The sequence below is a fragment of the Oryzias melastigma genome, linkage group LG15 (assembly GCF_002922805.2).
Source record: "Oryzias melastigma strain HK-1 linkage group LG15, ASM292280v2, whole genome shotgun sequence".
Lineage (NCBI taxonomy): Eukaryota > Metazoa > Chordata > Actinopteri > Beloniformes > Adrianichthyidae > Oryzias > Oryzias melastigma.
In genome coordinates, this window is record NC_050526.1 from 22776076 (window position 1) to 22784156 (window position 8081).

The window sequence follows — 8081 nt, forward strand, 5'->3', positions numbered from 1 at the left end:
TTAAGCTTTTGTCTCTGGTGATGTGTCTCCTTTTGTAGGACGCACAGCTTCTATCAGACGAGCGAAGGCTTTGCATGCAAAAAAAACGAACACAGACGTCAGACTTTCTGTCTGGGAAAGCTGTTACATTTCATTTTTTAATCAACATCAATAGTTGAACTCAAGAATGTTGATCATAGAAAAGAGAGGTTGAACAGATCCACAACACAATAACAAGCTGTCATTAAAGAATCCCTTCACTCACTAAGCTTTTTTGGCACTAAATACATTCAATTAACTAAAAAAAAAAAAAAAAAAAACAATCAAGTTTAATATATGTTCATTTTCATTCTTAAATGACCTATTTCTATGGGCTGCCCTTCAGAGTCCATATAATCCACTTATTGCTAAGCTCTTTCTCTAAAAGTATGCTGATCAGCTTAAACTGCTGCAATTAATTAATTAAAAATAAGACTGTAGTGCTTGTCAGATTTTAATTACTAATATCTTTTGTCAAGCAGAAGTTTGATGGAAGTTTCATTGACACAGCAATATCACCGATTATTATTTCAAAGAAAGCATTTTGTTTTATGTTTTTAAACCATATAGCTTATCTACTTTATTAAAAAAATCAAAATCTGTAACTTTAGCTCTTTATTTTGTTTTGTATATTTTATGTTTAGTTAATGTACTAATAAAATGGTGAATACATGTACTTGTATATCAAATTTGTAATTTAACGAAAGACTAACTTTGATCATCTTTTGATCTTTTATGAAAGCGTTCCCAATGTTTGTTTTCTTTAAATTATGATTATGCTGTTTTTAATTTTCTGTCATTTTCTATGGAGAATTCCTGGACAGGAATGTTGACACCGAGTACAACAACTCCACATCCCATCACCTATCTGCGAACATGCTCTCCTAGTAGCTTGAAACTCGGGGGTGGGCAAACTTTTTGACTATCGGGCCAAAAAGGGCTCTAAAATTCTACAGAAGGGGCCCAGACTCATGACATGTTTTGGTAATCCACCTCATAAGAGAAAGAAATAACATCAAATCTGGATGAAAACATGTTTTAATTTTGATTTAAACCAATATAGAACATTTTGGGGGGGTTTCTTTCACAACAATGACTATAGTTCTCATTTTAGTGCCAGTTGCATCAATGATTTAATGTTCTTCAGGGAATGATAACAGTAGAAATACATGCACAACACAGATATCAAATCAAGTTTTACGAAAAAATGCAAAACAAACCCCAAAATAGGCACATGGACACGGTGAATGCAAAAGTACGTGCTGAATAATAGAGAACTGAACAGAAGGATCCAGGTTTCTGGTTGTAAATGTCTTACATTTATATGCAAAGAGATCTAAGTTCTGATCTCACCAGACGCATTGACAAATTGCATTTTGAAGGATAGTGTGCATTTTTCTAATTACCCGAGGCGTTCCCTGTAGATTTTATCCCATGCATAATGCACACACTCAAAAAAAAAAAAAAAAAACGTGCGCACACACGCACACACACATCACCCACCAGAGCAGTGAAAAAGGGCCATCATTCTGGCCCATCAGCCATATTAAGTTTTCACAAACGCCATCACCGTCTAAGTACGCACTCATACAAACAGTCGCACCTTAGGGCATTCATTCAGCTGCTGCTATTTTCGAAGTGAATAAATCCCATCCTTCATGTCTTGAATTATTCAAACAGAATCCAAACACACTCTGATTTAGATGGTGTTAGGGTTAGATTTGCAGGGATTGCCACACAGACGCACATGCCCAGAGCAGCAGGCAGAGCACCTCACACGAACTATGATGTTATGGAAAAGTGAGAAAAACCGCTGTCCTTTCCTTTGTTCTGCAAGACCAATGATCAAATGTGCACCAGTATAGAGATGTGAAATTTCTCCCTAAACATCTGAGTTTCTCGAAATAATTAAGGCATAAATTGTAGACAATCTAGGAAAAAAAATGACTTCCTTTTGATTGTCTTTCTAACATTATAAAATAAGACGAAAAGAAATGTGTTTTTTTAACCCCTCCATTGCGACTCTCTGGTTAAAGAATAAATATTTAATTTAAAAAGTAAATGTAACACAAACAATTAAATAACTCAAAATGTATTCAAATTCAAATTGTTTCCAAACAGTTGAAGAATAGAAAGCATCACTCAGTGAGGCATCTGACTACAGTACCCATAATCCTCTAACAATCCATCAAGCAGTGCAGCTCAGTAGTTTACCAAAATTAAAACATTTTGACAGATTTTTTTAAAGCAGTTTACCACAAAAACTGAAGGCACACAATAATATTTTAAAGCGTATTTTCTTTTTAGATCAAGTTCCGTTTTTTAAGATATGGTCAGAAAAATAAGGTAAAGATTATTTAATTAGCTCTGATTTACTTTTAGTTCAATAGAGTTAAAATTTTCTGGCTGCGATTTCACACTTCCACAATGGTAAAATAAACTGTTTTTTGTTTGTTTTTTTAAATAATTCTTGACATCAACTATCTACTACTACATTTTCTATATTGAGATAATCTAATGTGACACAGATTGTCTTTTCTTTTGAAAGGAAATCATATGAATCTGTCAAAAGTTCTATTATACAGAAAGAAAAAACAATGGTTTATTTAGAAAAACTTAAAAAACAGTGACATAAATCAATGTCTTTTTATTTATGATAGGTAAAGTGAGACTTATTGGCTCCAATTGGATTGTAGTCAGTAAAAAATGAACTGAATGGCTCTTTAAATGTTAAAAGTTGCAGATGTTTGGTCAGTCTAGCACATCAGATTCAGATGTACAGACTTCTGATAGTGAGCCAAATCTGTTTAAGTCAGACCAGGATGGTAAAAATGAACTAATTTTTTTAAACTATAGCATCAAAAAGAGTTTTATTGCTCCACAAAATGCCACTTTTACACAGTCTAGAGATAGAGAACAGCAAGTAGAATTGGTTTCGCTTGGTTTCAGTAAAAACCAAATTAACAAAAATTGCATCTCACTTGTCTGCTTTTGTGTGTGTCTTTGGGGACAATATGAAGCAACATTTCATTTTTGCATATCAGGCTGTCCTGTGTTTGTGTGGCGGTTGCCTGCGGATCATTTACAGCACTTGGACTCAGTTGCCTCTGTGAAGTTTTCGCAATTTGTAGGCTCTCTAATATGCATGAGGTTCAAATTGAATTCAGTTCATAAAATGTGCATGTGGGTGTGTTTACGTTTGTCTGTGAATATTGTCTGCTTTATTTCCAATGAAAGACAATAGCGGTATATATTGCAGTAATTTTTTGAAATCTGAAGGCCACATTAAATAAACAATATGCAAAGGAATTTCCCCAAGCTTCTGTCCATTAGTCTGAACCCACACAGGCTTTCTTTGTTTTCAGGTGCTGTCAGCACAAGCACAAATTCCACTATATTCCTATGCATACTGAGAAAAGACGTCTTTTTTTTTTTTAATCATTTGAATTTGTGTTCACTTGAATTATTGTGTACTCTGAATTTAATTTCATTTAAGAGTTTCGTCTATTGATAAAGTTTGGCTAAAATGCAATTTAATAGAATAATATACATTGAAAATGTAAAAGTGATTCAATTTTTATATAATTAATGTAATGTTTTAATTCAAACTGGATCTTAGAGTATCAACTTACCTGACAGATGAAGTGTGTGAGACGGTCATTGATTTAGTTTTCTTTTCAATACTTTCCAGACACATAAAATATCGACATTTATGCCATTTACATACATCAAAGTGATGATAAATGAAAAATATATGAATATTTTTGTGATAAATACAATAAAAGAACAGCAATGTTCTTCTATTCTGTACTGCTAAAGAACTATTTTCCAAATATAAAACTTTATATAGCATTTAATAAAATCTGTTTTTCATGTACCTTTCTCCTTATATATACTTAAAAAAAACCTTTCAGATAAAAGTGACCATCTTTTTCAAATTTCTCCAAACTGTTTTGTGATTCAGGCTTTCATGGCTGATCCCACTTCTTTATGCGACACACAAAGACAGATTTTTCCGCTTTATGAAATATCCATGAAGGTTTTGCAACAACTGCTTTCAAATCAAGACCCAAAATAGGTCGAGATTTTTCTTTTGCCTGCAGTTTTTGATTCCATACAAAGCAGCCTTGTTGATGTTATGAGTGAGGAATGCAGGATATTGACATGAAGAATAAAAATACATTGCATGAAGATAACTTTGTAACAGAATAGAACTTCAATGTGTGTTATAACTTTAAAAGTAAATAAAAATGACTTTCCTTCCCATGTATTAATACTGTAGTTTAGTATAGGTCATCTTGGAGGATTTCAGATGAACCAGACGATTAAGGATTGGCCTATGATTCTGCATTCACACCGGCTTTTGGGTGTTTAACATGTTCTTGTGGCATTTTTCTGATGATGGAGGTCATAGGTTAAGAAATTTAAGATTTAAACTGCATTTCTGAGTATTCCTTTATTCAAATAATTGTGAATCAGAAGCAGATGGAAAAAGCTATCAGCTGTTATGTACAAACTACAATCAGCAGGCCACAAGCTCCCTGCTGCGCTTCATTCCAATACATCCACTTGCAGACAAGTAGATTTATGTAACTCTTTGTTTTCCTTGTCTGAGCTGGTACCTGGCTCAGAACTGTATGGCTGCAAAGCTCCAATAATCCTTGCCCTGAGGGGCTGTAAGCTAGTGGTGAGATTGTGAAAACAAAAGGCTAATGGGAAATTAGGTCAGGCTTGCTCTGTGGCAATGGTTCTGCCCACAACTCAGAGGTGAACTTCTAATTAACTCCAGCCGCTCTGTAGAAATTATGTCCTAGAAAAAGACACAATGTTTCCTTCTTTTTTTTTTTTTTTTTTGCAGCATAATCATAATTAAAAGACAACTGGCAACGCTTTAACAATAAGTCAAAAAAGGATCGAAGTGAGACTTCAAATAAATCACTATCAAGTGAGAAGTTACAAATCTCTATGAATGTAAGGCTAATCAAAACTGCAATCTTATATTCCAATATTAAGGGGCGATATTGGTAGTGTTCAGAGGTGAGGGCACTTAATAGTGTTTTTTTGATCATGGATGGTGGGTGTTAATGGGACAAAAGTCTACCGATAAAAACCTTAAAACAGGATTGTAACTGGAAACAGAGAATGTCTGGACACTCCTTTGAGGATAAACTACACATTCTGGACAGGGTGAAGGAGGAGTCACAGAAACATGTAACCTAATGCATGTCAACAGAGGTGAGGGTCTGCAGTCCACTTTGTAGGCTAAGCTTCCTGTTTATGTGTTTGTTTGTGTGGAAGAATATTGAGCTGCTTTTTCTCAAAAATTGGGTAAACACTAAAGATGAACAAACTAAGAAAAGAATCAGTGAGCCAGAAAAGTGTGCCGATGATAAAAGGCTTTCCAATAAAAGCAAAACTTGTGACTCACCACCATGTTTGCCCAAAATGAAGAGAATGAGAAAATCATTTATTTAGTCACAATTCACAGTCAACAACGTTGGAGTTAGGTACAAGATCTGGCACAAAGCCCTCCTGGCATTTTCAGTTTTGCTTTTGTAAAGCAAGGAGATACTGCAGAATCAAGATCCCACCACCACTCTTCCTAGAACTATTTTACTTTGCATAAGAGTTGTATCTTTTTTTGTGTTTGTTTATAAACTTCCGAAAAAAGTGTATTAATTTCCATAATTACATTCAAAAAATTAACTTTCACAGAGTTTATCTTTGTTTATTTTAACATCAGCAAAACACTTGTGATAGTTTGGTGATGGTTTTCATGTCACCACAAAGGAAGTTTAAAGCTGATTAGAGAAAAAAATTACAACTAAATGGAAATAATTTTAAAAATGTCAAAAACTTGGCAAATTTGTCTAAAAAACCCTTCTGAACTAGTTTGCTACCGTTTGACTCCCAACCTCTGACTAAGCCACTTTAACTGTGGTCACATTTATGTTTTTAAGGCTTATGAAAGTTTTTTTGTTTTTTTTTAGATGAAAATTACATTTTGAAAGGAAAAAAGTCTTATTGTTTTTAATGTTACAAATCTACGGTGGCCCTAAAGCCCAAATCGCATCAACAAATTACTTAACATAAAACATTTTAAAGATCACAACAATTAAAAAAACTAAACTAATTTTTTATTACATTTTAGAAAGCAAAACAAAATTCCAGAAACCAAAACTTAAAAAGCAAAAATGAAAAAAAAAAAAAAATTTAGAAAACAAAAGTTATTTCCAGAAAACAAAACAAATGTTAAAAAATGAAACACAATGAGAAACCAGAAAAGGGCTACCGCAAATTGTTGTAGTTATGCACTTCAATTCACTATATTAAAAAAAAAACTTTCTTGTTTTAATATTTTCATCAATATTACCATATCTCCCTAAGTGGAATGTAGTGTTTTTGTCTTGTCTTTATTAATCAACAATTAGGATTTTTTTATTAAGTGATCCAATTAGTATTTTTATATTTCTTCAAAGTAGATGAGCTGTAGTTGTAGACATTTTTGGCTGAATTTTTTTGCAATAAATTTGCTAAAACTACAATGAAAAGTGTACACAAATGCCTGAACATGATGGAAATGATTGGAAATATGAGCTTTTAAAGCATTTACTGTCTAAATTACAGCTTATGGTGGTAAAACGAAATAAAGAAATAATATACAAGTTTCTAACTCCCAGCTGCTCAAGCACTAACCCACCATCTTTGATCGTACACCTCTGATTAAAGATCATTAATCTGCCCACCTTTAGAATATACTGTGTAGTGGTTACATAAAACAGTCTTCCCACGGGTCCTCCTCCAGCTCCAGGCTCTTTCTGTGAGCGCTGACACGGTCTTTTAACTTTACCTCCTCAGTGTGTGCATGTGTGAGTGATGTAATGACCACCGAAAGAGTTTTTTTCTCACTATTAAGTCAGATTTACATCTCCTTTACCTTCTTTCCTCTGGGCTCCTTGATGTCCATTTCTTTAGTCGTGTATTTTTTCTTCCAAACAGCCTTTCCAATTTGTTCTCCGCTTTCCCTGTCAGCCTGAACTCAAAGTTGTCACAAAGATGGTGCGTTAAAGCAAATCTCTCTTGCTCGTGTGGAAGGGATATGGTTATTTGAGGTTCTGTTTTTACACTTCAATGCAGTGTTCAGGAAAAAAGAGGCACTTTTTAATGAAAAGCTGTCTGTGGAGTCATGCTGGATCAAGTATGCTAATGATCCACTTTCAGGGTTTGTGGCAAATCTGAGCAGTTTTCACCGTCTTTTTTCCCCCATTATCTTTCTCTGCTGCTCTCCTACCAACCCTTCTTGCATTAAGCCCAAGATTTAACCTCCACCTACAGACATCAGTCTCTTTACCTACCAGGCAAGCTGTCGCCCACACACAGGCCCACCTATGCGTTCTTTGTCATGAATCCAGCAAAACAACCACTTGAAAGAGTCCAAGAAGAGGAGGGTGGAGAGCTTACCATACCTTTTTTTTTTATTTATTTTAAAAATACATGATGTAAACCACAGCTGCAGCTGCAGAAGTTCATCTCTATCCTCCTAAGATTAGCTCTACCTGTGTTAGTTTTATTTGCAAAAAAAAAACTTTGATTTAAAAAAAGAGCTGTAGGTGTGTAGTCATAGCAACGTAACACTTTGCTGAGAGGATACTTTTTGTTTATCTGGCACAGACGTTTCTCAGCCTATTTTGTGTAGAAAGTGTTTCTGCACATGACTCAGATTACTTTGTTGTATATAGATAGATAAGGTATTTTGTTTTAAATGTGAACCACTGGGCTTGTGAAGATTTAGCCATCAAAATGGGTAAATGATAAAGGACAGTTGCAACAGCAGTCAGGTAACTCGTTGTTGGGAGTAGGAGTGTTCATTATAAAGGGTCACTTTTAGGGAAGAGAAAACAGTTGCTCCAATTTAAAGTCCCTTTATTGGGAGTATTTTTGTGACACTAAAATTGATGAGGAGTTTAATTGAGCCAACCCCTCCATCTGTGAGCATCACTGAAGACTTCATTTGTCTTTTATTGCAATCAATAAAGCGTTGTTCAAGCTGTGTCACAATGTTC